This window comes from Capsicum annuum, chromosome 11, assembly GCF_002878395.1.
Source record: "Capsicum annuum cultivar UCD-10X-F1 chromosome 11, UCD10Xv1.1, whole genome shotgun sequence".
Lineage (NCBI taxonomy): Eukaryota > Viridiplantae > Streptophyta > Magnoliopsida > Solanales > Solanaceae > Capsicum > Capsicum annuum.
Genome location: NC_061121.1, coordinates 189,203,035 through 189,212,896, shown reverse-complemented (window position 1 = coordinate 189,212,896; position 9,862 = coordinate 189,203,035).

Sequence of the window (9,862 nt, the reverse complement as noted above, 5' to 3'; positions counted from 1 at the left end):
TTTTTCTTATTATATTTTCTTTATTTATTCATCATTTGTTTGTTGTTCTTAATTTGTGATGTGCTTAAGTTGGAGGAAGGACGTATAACTTTTGAATGAGACATCATGTTTCATAGAGTGTTAAAGCTAACCAAAAGAAATATTTTAATTTGTGATATATCCTACTTACAAAATTAAAGCTTGTATGTAAACAACCAAACATATAATATGTTTTCGAGTCTTGACCAATTTACTAAAACATAAGTATTTTTTAAGTTAATGGAGTAGATTTTTTATGATTAAAATTATTTGGAGAAAAATTATTATCTTGATAAATTGATAAGAAATAACTCATATTGAATAAATTGAAAAAGATTTAGAAAAGATTTAAGGGTATTTTTATCTTTATACATGCTTATTCCACGTATTAAAACTCATGTATTACTAATATCATCAAATTGATGTATTAGTTATCCACCTTATAATATCATGTAGGGTTTATAACTAATACATGTACTAGTTATCCATTGCTTCAAAATTGCTATTAAATAAAGTATTAAAATAATACCACACTTAATCCATGTATTATTTTTTAATACAGCCTACCAAACGACTTCTTAATATTTAATTATAATCAACTATTTCTAAAAAAGGAAAAAGGCATTAAAACAATTTTAAACTATATTTGAAAAAGCTAAAAACACATTTAAACTATTAAAGTGACATAATACACACTTATACTATTTAAAAGTGAATTTTTTTCACACTAAAAGCTAACATAGCATAAAAATAAATAAAAAAGCAACACATTTTTGAATTTTTTTATGTTTTTTTTCTCTTGATTTTCTTACCTTTTTATATTTTTCTTTCTTTCTTTCTTTATTGCATCTTCATCATTACTTTTTTTCTCTCTTCTTCAACACCCATATTGAACCACCATTTTCACCATTACATTCAAAGAAAACTTTATCTTCTTCATTTTTTTTCTCTTCAATATTATTTAAACCTTTATTTATATTTTCTCATTAATTGTTACATCTTCATTCTTTCTTTTCTCAAAGAAAATCATCTCAAAAAACATCATAAACTCATTTCATTAAAAGAATGAGAAAAGTTAAAATAATCAATGAGCCAAAAGTTAAGAAACTGTAACTTTTTGAATGAAAAATCTTTGTTTTATTGAAACAATAGGTTTTTAAAATAGTTTTTTATTGAAAATTTTTATTTTTTCAGAAAATTCAATTCGACGGAGAAAATAATTTAATTATCTTAAAATTAAAAAAAAATTATTGATCTTTTTTCAAATTGATACTGACTTTACAGGTATATGTCGTTCTCTTACTATGGATTCAAATATATATCTTTTGATTGTACTGTTAATAGTTGTTTTAGAAGTTTGAGTTTTTTTTTTTTTTAATTAAAACTGGGCAGGAGCCCATTCATTAAAAACAAAAAAGTAAGCATACAAAATCAAGCCCAAAAAGCGGGGCCCAAGAATAATTGATTCCAACAAAAAAAATAAGATATTACTCTAGCTATTAGAAAAGTAACCAGAAGTTTCCAGCTTGGATCTCCCATGGAATATATCCAAAATGAATTTCCAAAATCATTGAACCATTCTAAAAAAGAAATGTTTCTCATTTGTATATGCATTCAACTCTTAAACTTGTATCTGCGTTTCAACTTAAAGCTTGATTTACCGCCATAGCTTCAACTCATAAAGTGACTTTGGAAGAGTCAAATTCGAGGATAAAAGGCAAATCATGTTCTCTTAACATCTCTTCATTCAAGTTAAGTCCTTTCTTTCTTGTAAAATAAATTTTATCCTCCTTTTCAACTGAATGATATATTGAATCTAGCAAGAGATTGATACCACCATCTATTTCGTAATAAGAGAAATAAAAATTAATTTTTAAAAAATTATTTGTAACTACTGTGTGGTAACTTGTTGCAGATTACCAGTAGATCTAGTATTGTTGACATACCTGAAAGCTTAAACAGTATCCTGATTTCGTACCTTTGAACATCCCAAGCTCTCACCAGGTGCAGATACTTCATCATATGAATTTCCTTCGGACGTAGTTATATATTTACACTTTCTTCTGCTATTAAAATGTTAGTTATAGTATGAAATCTGGTCCAAGTTTAATAAATTATGTGTAGAAATCATCTGTCAGCTATGGTCCCCAGACTGTTTGGTGTTCCTCGCTTATCCTAATATAGCATTATTTTTTCTTTACTGGGCTTTCCGATAGTAACATGTTCCAATAAAATTCACGTCTATGCTTTTAACTGCTAGTAACTTGCCTTCTTATTTGTGGAGTGCCTTATTTGTCTAATTGCCATATACTTTTTCCATTGCTTGGAATGTGTTGAAAATATTCAATTAAAAAATCACCTGCAAAAGGAAAAACAAGATTAGTGAAAAAATCAGCAAAAGCATTTCTTTTCCGAAGGGAATATTGTACTCTTGTTGTCATTGTTCTCTTTAATCTGTTAATTTTATTTATTTCATCACCAAACTCCAGGGGGCTTCCATCTATTCTTCAAAATCTGTATCATAGCCAGAGCGTCTGACTCTATAATTATGAAACTGATGTTGTGATCTTTATAGTATTCCAAGTATTCCCTAATAGCTCTAGCTTCCGCCACCATGTTGGTGGTATCATGAATTTTGATTCCTTTCGCTACTACAAATTGCCCTGATGAATCTCTGATGCAAAATACTGCAAAACTAAGGCTTGGATTGCCTCTAGAGGGTCCATCAGTATTACATTTGAACCATTGCTCATGAGGGGGTATCCATCTCATAATTTTATAGCTATATGAAGGTCTGAATCCTTCCAAGGAAGAAATAATCTATGGCCAGTGGTCATAGTCCCTCCTCCTTTTAAATTTACAAGTTATAAACTTCTTTAATAACCCATTTATTTCTCTAAACACCTTACCAGTAGTGAAAACTCCTCCATGTAACACTGTATTTCTCCTTTTCCAAATAACCCAAAGGATTATATAGGAACCACATGCAAAATAGTTTTCAATCTTGAATTTCCTTGACAATTCCACCATATTCTTATATTGGGTTTCAAAGAGTGGCATTGATTAATACCATCTGACCTAGAATAGTGCTGTCATATTAATCTTGCCACCTCTCTACTCATAAAAAAATGTTCAATTGTCTCTCTTTCAGGGCTTGAACAACACCGATAATTACCAGGTTCATTAGGATTTCAAATATTAACCAAATGAGAAACAACCACCTTGCCTTTCCACACTCTCCAGGAAAGGAAAGAAATTTTAAAAGGTAATCCTGTGCGCCACAGTTGACTGAGATCTTCATTAAGGTCCTTCTTATTTTTACCAGGTTCCGGACACTCTTCACACTAAAACTACCTGTACTAGTCAAAGTCCGCCATAGTTTATCTCTTTCATTCATTAGTTGGGCATTGCTCAATTTGTTTCTAGAATGCTCCACCACATACTCTGGGACTCTCTCTTGCATGGTATGAAAATCCCAACCATCTTCAGTCAAAATTTTTTTAATATCTCTCATTCCATAGAAAGTGTGAGTATCTACAGGGTGCTTGAATAATGGACCAAGATTAGTCCAAGTATCAAACCAAATGCTTAATATTCCTCCTTTAGTTTCCCACCAAAGAAATTATTCAACTTTGTCCCTATTCTCCAACATGTATTTCCAATCCTGAGAGCCTCCTTTCCATTTGGTCCATAAAAAATGTGTCCACAAATTATTTTGTGCTCTAAATCTCCACTATAATTTTGCATACATTACCTTAGACATATCAAACATAGATCTAAATCTAAGTCACCCTTCATTTTAGGCAGACACACTTTGGTCCATGTAGACCAATGTTTGCTTCTCCCTGTTTCTTTATTACTCCAAAAAAACTTTGTAAAGATTCTATGAAGTTCTTTCAACATACAAATAGGAGGAACTCTGATAATACATAAATAGGGATACTCTGCAAAACATTTGTAAGAAGGACTTTCTTACCAACATAAGAGAGAAGTTTCTCCTTCCATGCTTGAAGTTTCTCCTTTACTTTATCAAGAAGATCAGCATAGTCTTCTTTTCCTTTTTATGGGTAATAGGACAGCTCAGATATTTTATTGAAAACTTGCCTTTGTCCATTCCAGTGATCTGAGCAATTTTAGAATCCACGGCCACTTTTGTGTTTTGATGGATGTAATACAAGCTTTTATCCTTGTTAACTTTTTGTCCTGATTATTGCTCATATTCCTACAAAATAAACATAACTTTTCCAAAGGGTAAACATTAGATGAGGAAAATATAATGACATTATCAGTGTAAGCTAAGTGGCTCAACTAGAACATAACTGAGGCACCCCAAATCCAACAAAACTGATTGTCTTCAAATAAGGAATTTAAGGCTCTTGAAAGCACATCTTAAGAGAGAATGAACAAAGCTGGGGAAAGAGGATCCCCTTACTTCACTCCCCTAGTGGAGTGAAAAAAGTCATAAGATTTCCTGTTAATCAACACAGAATAATAATTGTTAGAAATCAATATCCAAATCAAATCAATAAAAATGTTGGAGAATCCCATGTTCCTCATCACCTTCATTAGGAGAAAACAAGTGACTCTGTCATAAGCTTTAACCATATCCATCTTAATAATAACATTAGATGGCTTTTCTGTCTTGCTAATAGCTATTATCAGTTCTTGAGTCAGTAGAACATTCTCAATATTGCTTCTCCTTTAACAAAACCAGACTGGTTATGAGAAACAAGCTTAGGTAAAATACTTTCCAGTCGATCATGAATAATTCTGGATATAATCTTATTGACAAAATTACTCAGACTAATTGGGCTCATATCTGAGAAAGTTTGCACATTAACTTTCTTCAGAATAAAAACCAAAGTTGCATGAGTAATAAATTTAGGAAGAGAGTTACCAGAGAAAAAATCAATTACTATTCTTATTATGTTTGGCCCCACTATGTCCCGGTATGTTTGATAGAATTTTCCTGATAAATCATTTGGCCCACAAACACTTTCCCCACTCAGGTTAAACACAGTCTTCTTTACTTTACCACTGTCAGGAATAACTTCAAGAGCATTATTATCTTCATCATTTATCAATTTAGGGATGTGATCAAGAAGAGAATGGTTTGTATTATCCCTTTTTTGTCTGAACTACTGTTGATAGAGCATTATAACCTCATCTGTTATCTCTTTAGATTCCTCTAGCCATACCCCTTGTTGATTTTGAATCTTCGTCAGTTTTAGTTTCTGCCTTCTCCCTTTGACCAAACTATGAAAAAAATCTGGTGTTTTTATTACCATCTACAAACTAGTCATTTCTTGCTTTCTGTTGTCAATAACTCTCTTCTAGATGTAAATAACTTATATCTTCAGCCTTAGCTTTTTGTATCACCACTATATTTTTAGCTGAAGGGTTTTTCTCAAATAATTGATCTTTAATTCTAGCAATTTCCTCACTGATTATCAATTGTTGAAAAATATCTCCATATATTTTCCTGCTCCAAATAGTCAACACCTTCTTGATTTTTGAATCTTCTTCTTGAAGTCCAAGAATAGGTTGTTTGAAACATCTTCACCCCAATTATGAGAAACAACATCCTTAAAATCTACGTGCTGTATCTAGAAGTTAAGAAACCTGAAAGGTTTCTTGTAAATTGAATCACTATTTGCACAAACCAATAGTAGTGGGGCATGGTCAAAACCATTTATTGGTAAGTTCTCAACTTCTGAATGTGAGAAGATTTTTTGAAACACAGAGTCAATTAAAACCCTATCCAACCTTTCAAAAATACAGTCGTCACCAACTCTTTCATTTCACCAAGTAAAATGGCTCCCCTTATATGGAACCTAAATTAATTCACAAGATTCTATGCAAGTCTTAAAATCCTCAAAATCTGCATCTACCACCGGAAGACTCCCTATCTTATCTTCTTTATTTAGAACCACATTGAAGTCTCCACTTATTAACCAAAGGCTATTAATATCAGCTCTGATTGTGTACAAATCTTCCCAAAGCTCCAATCTAAGTTGGTCATCACATTTAGCATAGATAAAGTTGCATAAAATATGATAGCTGACACTTGATTTTGTATGTTGATTGTAATTTGCTGCTCAAAGTTACTAATTACATTGATATCATAGCCATAATTGATAAATATCCAGATCTTACCATTTGTATTATACATTGTATGTGCATTTTTAACCTTGATTTATATCAATTAATTATTCTGACATGCTGAAAAGGTTCTATTAAAGCCACAAAATGCAAACTTGTGAAAGTTATGCAATATTTGCACTCTTTGAAATGCTTTTTGCAACTTTACTGACCTTATATTCCAAATTAGTGCTTTCATGATTCACTAACTTATTGATTAACCCATTTCTTGCTTGTTCGCACTCTTGCAAATTTAAGTGCAAAGAACATCCCAGTTGACAAATCAACATCCTTAAATATTTGGTATTATGTTATAAAACTCTCTTCCCCAACAGGTTTATTCTCTACTGCTGCTTCAATCTCCAGTTTATGTGTGAGAATATTATGAAGGGCCTTATTGAGGGATTCAACGTGTCCCAACTTAAAATTAGGATTCTCAACTTGGAGTGCTGTTAGAAATTCCATAATGTCTATGTTGTCTATACCTTAATGATCTCCCCTTTTCTCCCTAACCTCATGATGACCATCTGGAACCTGTATACTTGCAGTATCAATTACTTTTGTTGTAGTAGTTGTGTTTTAAATATGATCTACATAAATAGTATTATCTGCTCATGTTGGTGCCACAGCTGTGTCTGAAGAAACATGAGTCTGATTTACTTATGACATTGTGAGACTTTCATGACTCTCATGACGAGAACTTATAGCAGCAATTATTATCTCTGAATTCGCCTCCTTCTCCTTTTCTTTATTGGCACCTGTCATATGTAGTGATGTGTGGTCTGTTTGACCATCTTGGTTGTCTACTGCATTTTTGTGTTGTCTGATGCCTCTCTCTTATTTTGGTGATTAGCAAAAGCATCAAGAACCTAATCTTTAGTGGAAGATTTTTCCTGTTGTTTGTGTTGTGTATAACTTTGTTGTTGCTTTTGAACGTCCTCCTTGATCAATCTATGACTGACATATGTTTCTTTCACTTCTAAGGGTTCTTGATTTATTGTGTTTTCTCCTTGTATATACTATCCACATCAGTTAATTATTCCTCTTCTGTTAGTGCAACAAATACATTGTTTGTTCTAATTATTTTTCCTGGAGTAATGGATTTGTCATTGAACATGACCTCTACATTTTTATCAATTATAAATCTTCTTTTAGTCGGATTCTATTGCCTTTTTAATGTCCTTAGCCTTTCTTTTCATACTCCAACATCAATAGTGAAACAACCTAGTTTCTGGACGTTAGAAAATTTCGTGGAATTCTAATCTCTAGACCTAATATGACTCATGGGTATGAGCTGTATGATGGGGTATGGATGGTATGGTCCAGTCGTACACTAACCAGTGTTGGTTGGTGGGATGGATTTTGGTTACTGGAATGAATACAACTTAGAGGTATGAGTCGTATTGGTGGTTACAGGTCATTTTGTTTCTTAACTTAATCTTAGACTTGGTTACTTAGGGTGGAGTTGAGTAAGAATGGCTCACCATAAGCCGTAATCCAGGGTACGAATCATACCAGGGACTCCTATGGTAACCAGTGTTTAATTCCCCAAGTATTTTATTCTGCCAGGGATATAGGTCATGGATACGAATCGTATGCTGTGGTTATGATGTGATTGGATGAGTCGTATACTAGAAACTGTTTGATCCAAGAGTGGAGTCTTGGACACAAGTGGTGTATACTAATTATATTAGGAGGCTATGATTCGTATGGGTCAGTCGTATCCTTGTGACGGGTTTTTAAGGGACTTAAGAGGGGGTATTCTAGATAGTTCCCTACTTATCCTAATAAGGCCCCACAACTTCTAACCTACTTGGGAGGCTATTTACCCTAATATTTATTCATTAATACTTTGAAACTCTTTCTAAACACTTCATAATTCTCTCAAGAGCTATTGGGCAAGGGAGCTATGGTTTCAACTAAAAGATCAATTTGGGGCTTGTCTAAGCGATTCTATCCGTCATCATCTTGTTTTAAGGCATGTTTTTCTTCCCTCGTTGTTAATTTAACTAAATGCATGGTTTATATGAATGTTTTCATGGTTTTACTATTGCATGACTTTGGCTTTCAGATATGATTTGGGGGTTTTGATGTTAATTTCTTGGTTATGGTTTCCCATAGTTTTAATTATATTTTTATATGCATTAATGGTGGTTTTGAATAATTGGATTCAATGGGAATGGTTTATTGGTAATTGGAATTGGTTTTGATTATATTATGCCCTAAGGTGTTTGATAAAATGCTTATAAAAATATGTTCTTTGCATTGATTTCTTTTAATGGAACTCTTGCATGTTCTAAAATTGGTAAAAAAAATTATGCATAGTGTAAATGGTTTGAAAAGGATAAAGGCTAATTAGTTATGCTTGTGGGGAATATGAAAGTCTCCCACGTGGTTTAATATGGTAAATGAAAGGGCACTTGAAAGTACCCTTAAACCTATAAATGGTTGGCTATGGATGATACTTCAAGTAAGTGTTGGTATGACAATACCAATATCAATGGACTTGGTTAATAAATGGATAATGACTTGGTTATTTGGAACTGGTTTTAATCAAGCAATAATGGTGGAATGTATAGCAAAGCTGTGGAAAGAGGAGGTCCTGGAGGGACCAAAATTGGAAACTCATGTTTACCGATATGAGGTTGGTCTTGGTGACCGTGTGCATGATGTCACACTTTACTTTGGGGATATACTAGTCATCCCATGAGATACTTTCCTGACCGTGTGGCTACACGCAATGGGGCCCTTTCATCAGGGGGAGCTGAACCCATATAACCCATGGGTGGTTTAGGACGACAAAGCTACATAGCCCAGGTAAAGGTTTTAAAGGCATACTAAACCCGATCCTTTTTTCCGGCATGGTAATATATATATGTATGATTGTATGCATTATGGATGGTTTTACTTGGTTTTATAAATGAAATTATTTTATTCTTATGTTGAGATCATGCTAGCGGTCACTCGCTAACCCCGTCTACTAGCGGTTGTATACCCATGCTATGCAGAAATCGGCCGTTCTACTCCTCGTACATAGTGATTGATTCGAGGACAATATTTGGACTGAAGTGGTGAGCTTGCATCTAGGGGTGGGCATATTTTGGTTTAAACTAATTTGGTTTTCGTTTTTTGGATCGCATTCGGTTTGTAATTTTAGAATCTCGATTTTCGGTTTTAAAAAAAAATCAGTTTAGACTGAAAAACCAAAATTTTATAAATAAATAATATATATATTTCATTATATATATAATATATATAATATATAATATAATATTATATTCTATATATATAACATAATATTATGTTATATATATATATAATATAATATTATGTTATATATATATAATATTTAGTAATTCACATTCACAATTAACATTTAATAGCAAATTCGCATACACCGCAGGCTGTTTATGGATTGCTTTAGTGACTCAAATATTTTATGGACTATTTTGGTGACTTTGGACTGTTTTATGGACTATTTATGCAGAAAGTATGTTGTTTCATGGACTATTTTTATGAGTTTTGTGTTGTTTTATAGACTATTTATGCAAGGTTATATTATATGTAATAATTAATGACGTTATGTATTATGTTAAGCTTATGATTATTTCATTTCGTTTCATCCATGTTAAGTTATTTATAATTATTTATATTTGGGAATGAAAAACAGGTTTGAAAAAAATAATTTTTCTAAAAATACCCA